The 15,644-nt window shown below is 40.5% G+C and overlaps 1 long non-coding RNA gene across 1 annotated transcript in view; it reads right to left on the bottom strand.

Annotated features, from left to right (window-relative positions):
* The window catches only part of LOC105713923 (uncharacterized), a 152,843-nt gene that overhangs the window by 97,375 nt on the left and 39,824 nt on the right, over positions 1–15,644 (bottom strand). The window contains exon 2 of the long non-coding RNA XR_001106676.2: positions 7,208–7,333. This is a non-coding gene — a long non-coding RNA (uncharacterized LOC105713923). The remainder of the gene's footprint in view (positions 1–7,207; positions 7,334–15,644) is intronic.

The raw sequence follows: 15,644 nt of genomic DNA on the forward strand, positions 1-15,644 counted from the left end.
AAGAATGTTCTAGTGTGCAGCAAATACATGCTAAAATATTCCAAAGTCAGGGTATCAGGTCTGCAACTTACAAATGATTCAGGGGGAAATGTTCTCCATATGCTTCCTGCAAGATTTCTGTATGTTTGAAATGACTTCAAAATTAAAAGATAAAATATAAAAAAGACTGTGCTGATTGGGAATCTTTGGTTGAAACCAAGGAAACTGATAGTGAGCAACTTGAAAAATAAAGAAGTATATTTACTAGCAAGAGACTGGATAGCCAGAAGGAAGGCATGAATAAAAACAGAGGCTTGGGAAGGACAGGCAGCAGGCAGCTCTGGGAATCTCAGCCACAGGCAGGCTGGATCCATCCCATCCTGAGGGCCTCCTCTCAGCATCTCCACCGGGGGAGGCTTGAGCTTCAACCTTGGCTTGCCTCCCCAAGTTCAGGTTTGCCAGGATGAGAAGTTCCACTGCTCCACTTGCCTCTCACAGTTCCTGTTTCTCTTTGGTTTCACTATCTTGTCAGCCCTTCCATACTTTCAAGAAGCTTTTGTTTTCAGCAGGAGGGCTTGTCCAAATAATCTGACTATATTCTCAAAAAAGAGGAATCACCGCTTTAGTCTCTTCACAGTACAAACCATTTTCTAAACATTCTGTGTATTTGTTTCCTTTCTGTCTCCCCAGCAGACTGACAACTTGCTCAATATCATACCTTCTCACAGGGCAGAAACTAGCATGAGCACAGAGGACCTCCTGTATCAGACATCCCACAAGCCTCCAAAGACTGGCCCAGGCACTTCCTCTTCATGTTTCCAGAGATAGTAAGAATCATCCATTCTTCACACATCACTCTTGAAACCATCTTCAAGATCTGGCTTGCCTGGGCTCACTACCCCAGCTGCTGCCTTTCAGTTTCCATGCCCTTCCACCTCTACCCAGTATGTGCTGGGAATGGCTCTTCTTTCTCTGGAAAATTCCCCTTTTTTTTTTTTTTTTTTTGAGACAAAGTTTTGCTCTTATTACCCAGGCTGGAGTGCAATGGTGCAATCTCGGCTCACCGCAACCTCCACCTCCTGGGTTCAGGCAATTCTCCTGCCTCAGCCTCCCGAGTAGCTGGGATTACAGGCACGCACCACCATGCCCAGCTAATTTTTTGTATTTTTAGTAGAGACGGGGTTTCACCATGTTGACCAGGATGGTCTCGATTTCTTGACCTTGTGATCTACCCGCCTCGACCTACAGGCGTGAGCCACCGCGCCCGGCCCCCCTTTATCTTTAATACCTTAGTCAAACACTGCCTGCTCTGTGAAGCTTTCCCCATCATCCTTGGCGAAGGCCCGATAGCATCTTCTACCTATCTCTACTATTGTACTGAAATTCTTCATTTATTTTTCTGGTCCCCCACTGTAATGCCACATTCATCAGTGTATTCCCAATACATAGTAGAAGCCCTACAAATGTTCACAACATCCTAGAGCTTCAGAGCAGATTGATGCTCTCTGGTCAACCTCATCTCAAGTATGATGGACTCTCAAGTTACCTAGGGAACGCTTAAAAATGCAGTTCCTGGCTTTGACCCCCATATTGCAATTAATGTGTGTGTATGTGTGTGTATGTGTGTGTGTGTGTGTGTGTGTGTGTGTGTGACTTTAATGGTTGGCTACAGTATGCATACACATACAAGAAGTAGTAGGGTAGCTGAAGCACAGGAAAGGCTACAAAATACAACACAGGGACCAATACATTTGCAAAACATTCAAAATACTTATAAAAAAGGCTGTATTGGTCCTTTCAACTTTGTCATTATTCAGCTTAGCCTGTATGGCCATTCAGTGGGGTAATAGGGGAGGGCAATTTATGAGATTTGGTTCCCTCTCCTATAGTCCCACAGTTTATAAGTTTCAGGAAAGGTATGTAGGCGTGAGGGTAAGGGGTGGGATTTAGGCCTGGTCTGGTTTCCCTTTATATAAAAGAGCTGACCCCTATCTCACGTGGCTTAGGTGTACATTCCCCAAAAGAAATAAAATGGTGAGGGCCCCAAAACCTGTATGTTGAACAAATATCCCTGGCGATTCTGGAAGAAATTTTGAAAAGTGCTACTCTAGACTATTTTAAACCTATAGCCCCTTTCTCATCCACTCTGGCCTTGTGGGCCGCTCTGTAGGATGTGAGCCCCTGATAAGCCAGGCAGATGTCCCTCACAGCTTCTCTTTGTCATGCTGGTGTTTTGATGCCTGTTGCCACTTTCTTAGTCAGATCTCTACAGAGGCTGACTTGAGGCTTCAATTTTGCTGAACTCTGCTTTAGGTGATTTTATATCCTGCATCAATTCATATTCGCTTTGACTCTTAGTTTTCAAACTTCACGGTTTCTATTACCAGGTCCAAATAAGTCTGAGACTCCCCGCTCTGCCCCACCTCCCCACCGCATGTAATTTCCTATCATAAACCGTAAGACCTCCTGGGCCCTGCCAGCCACTCTGCCCAAGGTTTCCAAAGGCCTCTACCTAAGCTTTTCCTTACATCCACAGTGCTTCCTAAAACGCTGTGACAAAAGTCAAGATGATTGGAAACTCTGAAGAAAAATCCACTTCTTTTTCAGATATAAAATTGACTTTTTGAATTTCACTGGATGCTGGTTTAAGGAACTGAAATATCTGCATTCTCAGGCTTTATTAAGCAGTGTCCCTGTCATGTGCAGGGAAGAGAAATCCCAAGGCTCTTCTGCTTCCTAGGCTGTGACACTTTTTATCTTCATGCCCCCATGAACCCCACTAAATTTGTTTTCTTATCTGCTTTCCCCAGGAACCTAAGCAAGCAAGATCTGGCATGGTTAACCAACATCAGGATGGTCCTAGCAGCACAGCGTTCTCAGGTTCCAGTGAATGTCATAAGTGACATGATCTGATCTAAGTCATCAGGTCTGGGCTACAGAATGCTAAGAAAATCTGCTGATTATCATATGGGGAAAACAAATGAGAGTTTCCAACTTGCAAAAAATCGGTTTGTATTATTCCCAGAAATAAGCTGAAATGTCCACAGAAGCCAGAAGGATAATATAAATGTGTGAATTAAGTAGATTTAAGAAAATAAGACTTAGTGTGAATTGGGGGGAAATAAGAGCAAATCTCACCAAAAGGTATTCAGATTAGAGAAAAACCGTGCTAGACGTTCCTACAAAATAAAGTCTGCTGACCTGCCAGCCTGCCATATTCATCTATATCCTTAAAAGAGGTATTTGATATGTTTTTAGCTAGGAATTTTAGTTAGGTTCTAGGTTAAGCTACTAATGAAAAGACTTTAAAATTCAGTGGCTCAAATAAGACAGACATTTATTTTTATAACAGACTAGAAGTAGATGGACAGTTCAGGGCTGTAGGCAGCTCTGCTCCATGAGTACACTCAGGTATCAAAGCTGGTGGCACAGCTCCACCATCTTCCACACGTGCTTCCACCTGTATCAGAGTTTGTTGCAGCTGCCAAAGGCAGGAGAAGGGCATGTCCCTGAAGTTGTACACAACACTTCACCTAACTGCATGGGCTCTCCTGGAATACTACTAAAACCCTTGGAGGGAGTTGTAATACTAACAGACAGAAAGGGATACTAGATACTGAGGGGTGGCAACAGTTTCTGCCATCCTAAGTTTTTGGGTAAAAGCCAAGTGAATCTCCATAAACCTAAGTGTATCTCCAGTCTTAAATATGCATTTATTGATAAATCAATTCCGAATTAATCAGCTTTTGACCTTTGGCATTTAATTTTAACACTATGTGAACGAAGAGAAGTACTCACAAATTCACTTGAGCAGCAGGAAACACAAGAATAATGTAAGGAAGGCTGGATGCTAATGAGCCTAAAGAGCTTCATTTGAGAGGTGTGATAAAAGCAATCGATTATACTTATTACTAGTACATAATACACTGTCACAACAACTGCACGAAAAAAGGGTACAAATCAAGGCAAATGCAAGGGGCAGAAGTCTTATTCTTTATTATTTAAGCACTTATTGTTGCTGGTTTTCACCCATCTTATGATAGAAACCTAATGGATATACATAAACCACAGATAGCAACAAATCAGACCTCAGTAAGAAATTTTTTAAAACAATGGCATGGTACAAGATGATATGGAAACAAAATTTTCTCTATCTTGGATGCTGATTCATTACGTTGGCTTTTCGGACCCATTCCCATGAATGCCTCCTGCTCCCTACTTTATTTACTGTCCTTAGTACAAGAACATGTCAATTTTGATGTATGGCACGAATCATAGTCTATGATGCACACAGCATTCTTGCCTGTTCCGAAGGGTCGCCTTTAATTGTCCCTGGTAGAGCATGTCTTCACTTTCCCTATAGCATATAAGCCCAAGGTCTGGGGATTTACAGCACCAGGGTCTACTTGTCTTGCTGCTCATGAATTTCCATCCATAAGTTCCCCAAATAAATGACCCTTTAGTGACAAACTGGATTTGTCTGCCTCATCCTTTGATTTCTCAGTTCCTTCAGAATTTGGGAGCCACTTTGTATATGATCCTTTTACAGAACAAATGTGTCTAAGAATGAACTGGCACATCTCTGATAGTGAGTTTTAGTTGGTGGTAACCTAGACCACAGGAAAGGCTGATTGGCTACAAAATCACAGCATTCCTAAGATTCTTTTTATTTGCTTTCTATTCCCTGGATTTACCTCCCTGGCATTTTCATGTACCCATGATTATCCGTGCTGTTGTCACTGCCTGCAGTATCTCTGCCATACCGACCTCCTTACCATAAGCTTCCATGTCCCAGGCCTGGTGGTTACTTCTGGGGTTTTCCCAGATTTTCCCCAGAAGTTAGTCACATTATCTTCCTTGCTTCCACAGTCATACTTACAGCAGACAGAATCAAAACATATGCTGTATTCCATTGATTTTGTGTTACTATTCCCTTCAACGGTGTCCACTCGTTAAGATCAAGGCCTATGTTTCCTTTACTCACCTCAGTTTTTCCCTCTCCCTAGGATAGTGCCCCATACACAGCAGGTGCTTAATAATGTTACCAAGTTTGCAAACAGCAGTAGACATAGTACCATAAGAGAAAGCTGAAAGAACTGAACCAAACATTAAAAAGCAAAGACAAATCTAGCTGCCCACTACACTGAAAAACGTTCCTAGCTGCCCATTCTAACTCATCATCCACTGAACTTCCCAGACCTACCCCAGGAGCCAGGTGATCACTGCAGCATTGCTTATTGTTGTGAAAAGCCAACAGAACTTAATTTATCTATCACAAAACCATGTTGGTATAGACTGTTTAATTGATTCCCTGGAATACTCTATAGCAGTTAAAATGAATAAATTGATCTGTATTTATCAATCAATAAGAATAAATCCCAAAAAAGCATCAAATTTAAAAAACCAATTTCTTGAACAATATGTAAATATATCATTTAAGTAAATTACATGCATTATCTTTTCAATAAAAACAGGTACATTTTTCAAAAGTAAATTTTAAAAGTAAGAACATTTCCCTCAACACAATTTTCCCTCCAGCTTCTGTGCTTTCTATAACTTGCACTATTATGAAGTTCAGGAATTGGAAGCAAAATTCCATAAGCAGGAGAGACCAGAGCTCAGGAGGCTCTGTGCCATAAAATTCTTAAGTTTCTATCAAATAGGGAAGTTCAAATACTAATCAAGATAATCCCGAGGAATCTCTAAGTAATTCTTCTTTGACTACATGTAAGTGAGATGAAGAAAAAAAAAAAAAAAGAAGTATACTAATAGCCTTTAGCCTCCAAAGAAAATTTAGAGTACTCAAGGAAATGAAATTTAAATGTACGGCTTTTAAAACCTTGGCTGTTAACAAAGGATGCATCCATTGGTGAGTAGGTAAGAATCCCCATGCCAGGAAGGAAGACTAGAAACTCTCTACTCCTAAGAGGGAGGGCTTCAATGTCTGCTAACCAATTTCCAGAGTCTAAGAAAAAATGATGTAGGGAAGGACTATTAAACGGGAAATGAGGAGATCTGGATTTATAACTTCTCTCCATTTGCCCCCACCTTCAAATCCATTCTCTGCTCTGTTCCAAGTTTGGAGAGGCTAGGTTCTATAAGTCATACTTATAGCAGTTTCACCCAGTTTATAGTGCTGTTTCATCCAGTATCCTCCCTGCAGTCTGGCTTCTAGTTGAGTTTGCTCAATGGGACCTATCAGCAAGAGATGGAGGGTGGAAAGAGAAGTTGGGGTATCTCTTCGTCCTTTTCTACCTACTTTGGTGTCATAATTCTGGTAGTGGCTGTGTCTCTGTGCAGCTAAGGTCAGGCTGGGCTCCTCCTGAGACCTGGAATCTTTTGCTAGGTCTACCTGATAAACCACACAGGCATCCCTCTCTCAGCATATTGCCAGAAAGAGAGGCACAGGGCCCTCCTCCTAAAGGATTCAGACCCCTCTACTCTCTTCCACTGAAGGCAGGTAGGACTGTCTTCTGGAGGGAAGAAATCCTTCTCCCTTCATGTTTCTGACCAGGATACATGATTCATGCCCTGAACCTCTCCCCACTTCATGTCTTAGGCTTTGAAAACAAAAGCAAGATTTCTGCTGTCTGCCTTGCCCCATCCCCCGCTAAGTTAATGAGCAGGGCCAGGCCCCCACTTGAATGGAGGAAGAAAAGAAGGAGGGGGAGAGAGGGCAGCAAGGACACAGATCACTCACTCAAAGTATCACAGCACCACCGGTCAGACCCTCCACAGCTCATGTCCACCCTGCTCACTCCCACCCACATTTCAGCCAGTCTCAACCTCCCGACCTTAGCTCCATCATTCCACAGCTCTAGTAATGGCGGCATATACATTTTTTGCACAGGTCACTTAACAAGACAGAAGCACTGTTTACTAAGTTGCATGGCATTTCCAACATGCACCCCATTCCAAATTGGCACTCTGCTGAGCCTCAGACACCCCTGTGGGGGCCTGTCTAAGCCTCCTACACAGTCCTCTCTTAGACAGGCTGGAGGTGCCCCTGGAGGGCAGACAGGCGTCAGGGGTGGACTCTTGCACAGAGTTTGGATAAAGAGCATAAGCTTTTCTGCAAGCAAATCCTGCATCCAAACTCCAATTCTGCCAACCAGGAAGAGTGAGATTTTAGTCCTCTGTTCCCTCAAATGTAAAATGGGCATAACAATAGTACTCACATCATAGAGTTACTGCCAACATACACGAGAACGTACATAAAGCACCATACCTGGAACTTGGGAAGGGCTCAGTAGGCGAATCTCTGCCTTCGTTTTTGCTAAGACTATCCACTGCGTATGTCCCAAACTCTCTGGCTCTTCTAGAGCTCTCCTGGCCACTTTCTGCCCCTGTGGATCTGAAAAGACAGGCAGGTTAGTTGTGAAAGGGACAAAATAGGCAACAGGATCCTGTGGTGCAATCTAAGGACCCATGAACCCCACACTGTGGTCTCCCAGTGGTACACTGGGTGATGGGCCATTTGGCAAGCTGGTATTGAGTGCCCACTACATGCCTCAATAGTCATTGCATTAGATGCTAGGACACAATGACAGTGGTCTCTCCTCTTGAGGCATTAACAGTCTCATGGACAAAAGACCTATGACAAATCCTCCATTAAAAAAAATAACGGGCACTTCATTAAAGTCAAGGGTAATATGATTGACAAGTCACAGTATTAAACATATTCCCACTTATCATTAAAATAGATTCTGGGACAAACTCTCCATAGTATATGATGAGACTTTTGACAGAGGTGAGCCCCAAGCACAGACATGTCAGAAACATTTCTAGCCCCAACCCAGAGGGTCATGGAAGGACTTTAGAAAATGTAACACCTGAGAAGAGTCTGGAAGAAGAAGTTGAAGGTGGGCTGGGGTAGGGGAGGAGAGCAGGGAATATGTAAAACAGTTACAGCTAAGCACAGGAAGTAGAAAGCGAAAATGGAGAAGTGAGTAAAAGGCAGGGCCTAAGAGTCTCTTAGATCACAATAAAAACCTTAGGTTTCATTCTGAATATCCTAAAGATGTAAGTAGAGAAGTAAAATGGTTAAATTTTGATTTGAAAAAAAAAAATTCTGATGGTAGTATGAGACATGGATAGGAAGCAGGAAGCCTGGTGACAGGGAAAACATTCAGGAGGTGACTGCAATAATCCAGGAGAGAGATGAGGACAGCCCAAACAAAGGCAGTGGTGGTGACTAGTGAGGATGCATACAAATAATTATTATGATCGTGTTTATAATTCCATATATTATAAACAAAATTATGGTATGAATGTCAATATTCCATATATACACCCAATGTATATACAGTATACCTATATAATGAATATATACATTTATAATTGTATGCATTATTGCAAAATTATAATTTACAAAAAATACGTAATTATAGTCATGTTTATAATTATTACTGAGTGTTTTCTGTGTACTGGACACTGTTCTAAGACCTCTATATGGGTAAAGTCTTCTAAACTTCACAACAGTCACTTTGTGGCAGGTGCCATTACTATTCCCATCTTCAGATGAGGAAACTTACACAGAGTCAGATGGAGATTAAACTTGTAGAACCAGGATTCAAACTCAGGCAATTCTTACTCCAAAGTTATAATTATTGCTGTGTGCTTCCAAGAGATTTTTAGAAAAAAATATCAAATCACTTATGGGGCTTTGAGGGGAGAAATGAAGGATTTCTTCTAGATGGTTAACTGGTGGATAGTGGAGGAAAATATTTTCAGAGGATGATGAGCTTGTTTTGGACAAGCTGACTCTCGCACACCCATTGAACACCCAAGGAGATATGATGTCTAGTGGGACACTGGCAGCTAGAGAGACACTGTCTTATTCACCTTTGAGATCTCAGCACCTAGGCTCTTAGAGGACTTTAAATAACTGTGTGTTCAATGATTAGAAAATTGGAAGTCATTAACAGAAACTACAAGAGTAGATGTGACCATGCAGGGAAGAGTGTAATGTAAGAAGTCAGTCACAAATAAAAAATAAAAATAAATAAAAAAAAGGATAAAAACAAATAAAAATAAATAAAAAAAAAAGAAGTCAGTCAATGATGGAGTCTTAGAAAGAATCAATGTATAAAGAATAGGCAGAGGAAGATCAGCCACAGAGGTGCTAATTCAACACGTTAAGTCCTCCATGTAAGCAATACTTCTCCCTTTTTATGGCATGGTGCTGAGGTAGGAAGGGTGGCGGACTACAAAATAGAAAACTATAAACATGGATCAAAGTCAGCAATACCTAGTTATAATATGTATCTAACTTATTATAAGAAAATGCCTGGCAAGACTTCTAAATAAAGGGATAACATGGACAATGAGGAACCTGGATGGGGGAGAAGAAAATGGTCTGGCTGGCCAATGCAAGCCCAGACCAGGCACTGCTTACCAGACTAGCATGGCTTCCACCTCACCCTTGCCAATGGACAATGTTGATATTCATACCAGAAGCTTGTGTTGTTCTAACACATTTACCGAACTATCCATGTGTGTTTCTACCTCTCCATGAGTTCTGTCAGCAATAACTACTGATCATCTTCTTTTACTAACAAGGCAAAAAGCCAACCCCCACATCATGAACCTGGTCATACACATGGAACCTGGACACACAGCTCCCTTGGTGATGAGCTGCTTAGCTGTTCATGAAACCCTCAAGGCTTTCTGTGCAAAGCTGTGCATCTTCACTGAACATAAAAAGATAAACTGAATAAAGCCTGGCATTTATCCCCTTTGTTGGGTGGAGGTATCAGGTGCTAATTAGTTCCTAATACTTTGAATAGGAAAATGTTTAAAATGACTTTTCTCCTCCATTTTTTTTTTACTTCATATGGTTCCCTCTATGGCCTGTCCTTAAAATTTTACCAGACCTGTGAAGCCAAGTCTCATTCTCAAGTATTTTCTAGGATGATCTATCTCAGTGCCTCAGTTCTTATTGGCTAATAAAACAATTCATTCTTACACCTGTTGTTGACCATTTGCCAACACTATGTGTACATTACTGTTAGAATTAAACCTAAGTATGATTGTAACTTTCCATTCATATAATATAAACATTTTGTAATGCAAATAGGACAGAAAATTCAAATATACAAGGTACAGAACAAAGACTCCTAACACTTTGAAGAAAAACAAAAATGCATCATTTTATCAAAAATAAAAAACAATAAATGTTCATTAATGTTTAAGTTCAGTTTTCTAAGCTCAGACAAAGTTAGGTTGGTAACTTTGATACAGATGAAAGAGAAGAACATATTTTCCCCTCTCCCTGGAGAGGAAAATGCATTATCTTCTCTTCACAACTTTCATGCACCTGACAGCTAAACTTAGCCTTGGGCCAGTGAACAACTTACTTGTTGAGTTAATGCCATAGCAATAAAGGAATCTTTCGCCATATCAGTTGCAAGTTTTTGTCAAGACATTAGACAAGGATCCCAGTTCAGAAATGTCTGTGGACAGTGTCCCTCTCAGGAACACAGCTCTGAACCTGGGACTCTGTGGTGGCTCTCATGTGCCCTTCTCAGAGAGCATGCAGAGGAGCCAGAGTGAGGCTCCAGGATCCAAAGTTCCTGGGCCAGGCTGAGAAGAGCTGCCCTTGGAAGTGCCTATTGCTCCCCAGAATATTCATGCAAGCTGGAGGGGCCGTAGCATGACCAGAACTAGGGAACACCAGGATATAAAGCCTTACTTAGGCAGCAACTTTATTAATGACACAGCTTCAATCGCATTACTCAGCCTTTCTGTGCCTCCCTTCTTTACCCTCAAGTAGCAATGAGGATTTTGAACCACCACCTCTCAGCTATTTTGGGGAGTAAGTAATATCATCAAAGAATGTTCAGGAGGACATGAAATGACACCTGAGATCACCACCCACTTGAACTTTTCAGTCCTGTTCTCCCCTGCCATCCTGGTCCTAAGGCCACTTCAAATCCAGAGCATGGCTTGCTACAGAAGACCTTTCTCCCAGAAAAATTTCAGGGAACACACTGTGGTCAGGTAAAAGAGGAAGTGAGACATTTAGGATACATATTGATATATGCTAATGTAAGTAAGTAATATCATCGATATTACACAGATACGGGTTGCTGTTTTGCCTTCTTTTCTTCTGCTTTTATTTTTATTTATTACTGATATGACCTTGAAGAGGTGATTTTTCACCCTTTTTGGTTTCTAATTCTGTATTTGTCACATAAGGAATGTCCATTTGAATGCCTAATAGGATTCTCAAGCTTAATTGTCTGGAACCAAGCTCCCCAATCCAGCTCCTACCAATGTCCACAGCAACTCTGTTCCCTCGTAGCTCAGCCAGTCACTTGGATTCACCCTTGACTCGGCTCTCTTACATTTCACATCCAGTCCATTAGCAAATTCTGTTGGCTGTACCTCCAGAATGTCTGCAATCCAACCATACTTTGCACTCTCACAGCCGCCTCTAGTCTGAGCTGCTATCAGATCTCCCTGGTGAACTGAATCAGAGTTAACTGTTCTTCCTGCTTCCTTCTTGCTCTTCACCCCTATCCCCAGTCTATTATCTGTCCAGCAGCCAGAGAGATTCTCCTAAAGCCTGTGCATGTCTGCCTAGGGTCCCTGAGGGTAAAGTCCTCATGTCTGCCTAGGGCCCATGTGACAAAGGCTTCTGTATGCACATTTTATTTGATACTGTGGTCCCAGGGACCAGGAGTGAGGGGCAGGCATTGAAACAGGAAAGAGGTGGAGTCAATACAAGAAAGCATAACTTAAGCAAGTGATGCTTTGTCGCCAAGGGACCTCTTGATGACCATTATTAATATGTCTCAAAGACATGCACATGAGAGAAGAGAAGGGGAACACTAGCTTCTATTCCCCAGTGATGAAGGATTCATTAAAGAGCCTGTTGTACCTGTGTGAGTCTAAGGGGACGTCTCTTACTACAGGTCCAGAGGAGCTTCTAGGACAAGAGACTAGGCCAGTGGCACAAGCCTGCAGTGAAGCACTTGTGAAATTCAGGGTGGAAATGGTTGCAGCAATTGTGGCTGGAAAAAGAGGTATGGCCAAGGCTAAGAGGATTATTCCATACCCCTACTCTGCCCTCAACCACCTCACAGCTTCCCATCTTCCCCAGCATAAAATCCAAAGCCTTACCTGTATCCACACCAGCCTCCTCACTATGCCTTGAAGACCCACCAAACATGCCCCATCTCAAGGTCTCTGTTTCACTCTCTTTCTCCCACTTAAAATGTTCTGTTCAGATGCCACATTATCAGCAAGGCCTTCCGTGACATAATCTTGTTAAATACAGTGAGTTCTAAATTTCTCTTCAATGAATCAGTATGTCAGTATGTTCAGTTTCCTCGTTGTTTTCTATTTTAAAGTTTAACTCCCTCATCTCCCTGCCCCTAGTTTCAGTAAACAACCTTCCCACCAGCTCTAATCAGTAGTTCACATCTGTACCCTTGGTTATATGCACTTATTCCGCTCATCAAAACTGCACATCCCCCTTGAGCAACCCCCTCCTAACTCACATATTTAGAGTCCTGACTCATCCTAGTTACTTGCCTCATCCTGAGTCACCCGTGGTCACCTCCTCCATCCTGAGCCACCTGGTCACCTGCTGGTCAGCTGGAACCAAGCTCCCCAATCCATCTCCTACCAATGTCAACAGCAACTCCATTCCCTTGCAGCTCGGCCAGTCACTTGGAGTCACCCTTGACTTGCTTCTCTTACAGGCATCACCCCTGGGCACCTGCCCTGACCTGAGTCACCTTTAGTCACCTGTTCCATAGCTATCTATCAAGCCAAAAACTGCTCACCCTGCCATACCATTGCTCTCTTTAAAACAGCCCATTGGAATTAGCTTAGACTGTGCAGTCCAACCCTAGCCAATAGGGGAACCACATAGCAGTAGGGGCTACCTGCAACAAGGATAAGAACCCCTTCCCCTCTCTTGTTCAGGTGTGCTCTCGCCATTGCTCCATACGCAAGATGCACCCTTCTAAAGAAGTAAATTGCCTTGCTGAGAAAATTTATATTTGAGTGCTATTTCTTTTGCGGCACTGAAAGTTTATTTCTAACAATCTTGTGTAGAAAATCCTAAGGAATCTATTCAAAAACTATTAGACAAGTTCAAAGTACAAGACCTATATTCATAAATCAATTGTATTTCTATTCACTAGCAATGCACCATTAAAAACTAAATTTTAAAAAATCTCATATACAATAACATCAAAACCAGTAACATATTTTAGAATAAATTTAACAAAAGAAATACAAGATTTGTACACTGAAAACTATAATGCTTCATTGAAAAAAACATGAAAAAATGCTTGTATAAATGGAAAGTTATTCAATATTTATGGATTAGAAAACTTTATATTGTTAATTTATCTAAAGATTTAAGGCAATTTTATCAAAATCCAATTGCTTTATTATCTTGCGAAAATTGACAAGTTGATCCTAATATTCATATGGAACTGCCAAGGACCCAGAATAACCAAAATAATCTTAGAAAAAAATGAACAAAATTGGAAAACCAAAAATTCCTGATTTCAAAACTTACTATGAGGCTATAGAAATCAAGACAGTGTGGTACTAGCAACAGGATAGAGATATAGCTCAATGAAATAGAATTGAGAACCCAAAACAAACTCACTGTATCTATGGCCAATTGATTTTTTACAAGACTGCCAAGAAAATTCAATGAGGAAATAATAGTCTTTGCAACAAATGGTGCTGGAACAACTAGATATCCACACTTAAAAAAAATGAAATTGGGCCCCTACATCACACCATACATTAAAAATTAACTCAAAATTTAACAGCAAAGCTTTTGAAACACTTAGAAGAAAACATAGGAATAAATATGACATAGAATTAAGCAATGGTTTCTTAGATACGGTACCAAAAGCACCAGCAAAACAAGAAAAGAATCGGTAAACTGGAGTTCATGAAAATTAAAAACTTTAGTGCTTCCAAGCACACTATCAAAATGAAAAAAAAAAACAACTGATAGTATGGGAGATGATATTTGCAAATAACATGTCTGATATGGAACTTGTATTCTGAATACATAAATAACACAAATCAACAATAGAAAAACATATAACCCACTTAAATATGCAAAAGATTTAAATCAACATTTCTCCAAGAAGATACACAAGTGAGAAATAAGAATGTGAAAAACTGCTCAACATCATTAGTCATTAGGATAGTCAAAACCACAATGAGACATTACTTCACATCCACTAGGATAGCTTCAATTTTTTAAAAACAGACAACAACAAATGTTGGCAAGGGCACAGAGAAACTGCAAACTTCATGCATTGCTGGTAGAAATATAGAAACGATACAGGACTTTGGCAGAGTTTAAAAGTTCCTCAAAATGCTAATCATAGAGGTACCATATGACCCATCGATTCCACTCCTAGGTGTATACCAAAGAGTCAAGAAAACATATCCACACAAAAACTTGTGCACATATGTTCATAAAACTTGTACAAAAATGTTTGGTATTATTCATAATCACCAGAAGTGGAAACAACCCAAGTATCCATCATAAGATGAACTGATAAACAAAATGTGGTATAAACACACAATAGGTTGTTATTCAAACTTAAAGAGGAATGAAGTACTGACACATGCCATGGATGAACCTTGAAAATATCATGCTAAGTGAAAGAAGCCAGACAAAAAGGCTGTATTGTAGAATTTCATGCATATAAAACATTCAGAATAGAAACATCCATAGGAACAGAAAGATTCGTGGTTGCCCTGGGCTAGGAGGGGGATAAGGGATGGAAAATAACTGCTAATGGGTAAAGGTCACTTCTATCTTTTTGAAAGTGATGAAACTGTTCTCATATTAAATAGCAGTAATGCTTGCATAACTCTGTGAATGTATTAAAAACCACTGAATTTTACACTTTAAAAGGGTGAATTTTATACTGCATAAATTGTATCTCAATAAAGTTGTTTTTTTTTTAAATGACAACAGCAAATACTTGCAAGGATACACAGGAAGTGGGTCTCTCATACACTGCTGATGGGAATGTAAAGTGCTACAGCTACCCTGAAAAATAAATGGGTAGTTTCTTTGAAAAATAAACGTAACTCTTATTACACTATCCAACAATCACTCACCTAAGCATTTATCGCACAGAATGAAAACGTATGTCCACACACAAACCCATACGTGATTGTTCACAGCAGCTTTATTTTTAATAACCATAAATTGGAAACAGCCAAAATGTCCTACAAGGGATAGTTAAACAAACTATAGAATATACATACCATGAAATACTACTGAGCAATAAAAAAGAATGAATTATTGATACACACAACAATTTGAATGAATCTTAATGGCATTATGCTGAATGAAATAAAAAAAAGCCAGTTTCAAAAGGTCATATACTGAATATCCCAGTTACCTTGATATGATTGTTATACATTCTATACAGGTATCAAAACATGATATGTACCCCCCAAAAAGGCACCACTATTATATATCAATTTTTAAATGTAAAAAACTGTGTATACTATATAGTACCAATTCTAGTGCATTCTTTTAAAGAAAAATACTGTTATATGTTTAGGGGGTGCAAGTGCAGATTTCTTACATGCATATATTGTGCAGTGGTGAAGTCTGGGTATACAGCACATTCTTAAGATGATAAAATAGTGGAGAC

The sequence above is a fragment of the Aotus nancymaae genome, unplaced genomic scaffold (assembly GCF_030222135.1).
Source record: "Aotus nancymaae isolate 86718 unplaced genomic scaffold, 86718_ANA_hifiasm-v0.15.2.pri h1tg000025l, whole genome shotgun sequence".
NCBI lineage: Eukaryota > Metazoa > Chordata > Mammalia > Primates > Aotidae > Aotus > Aotus nancymaae.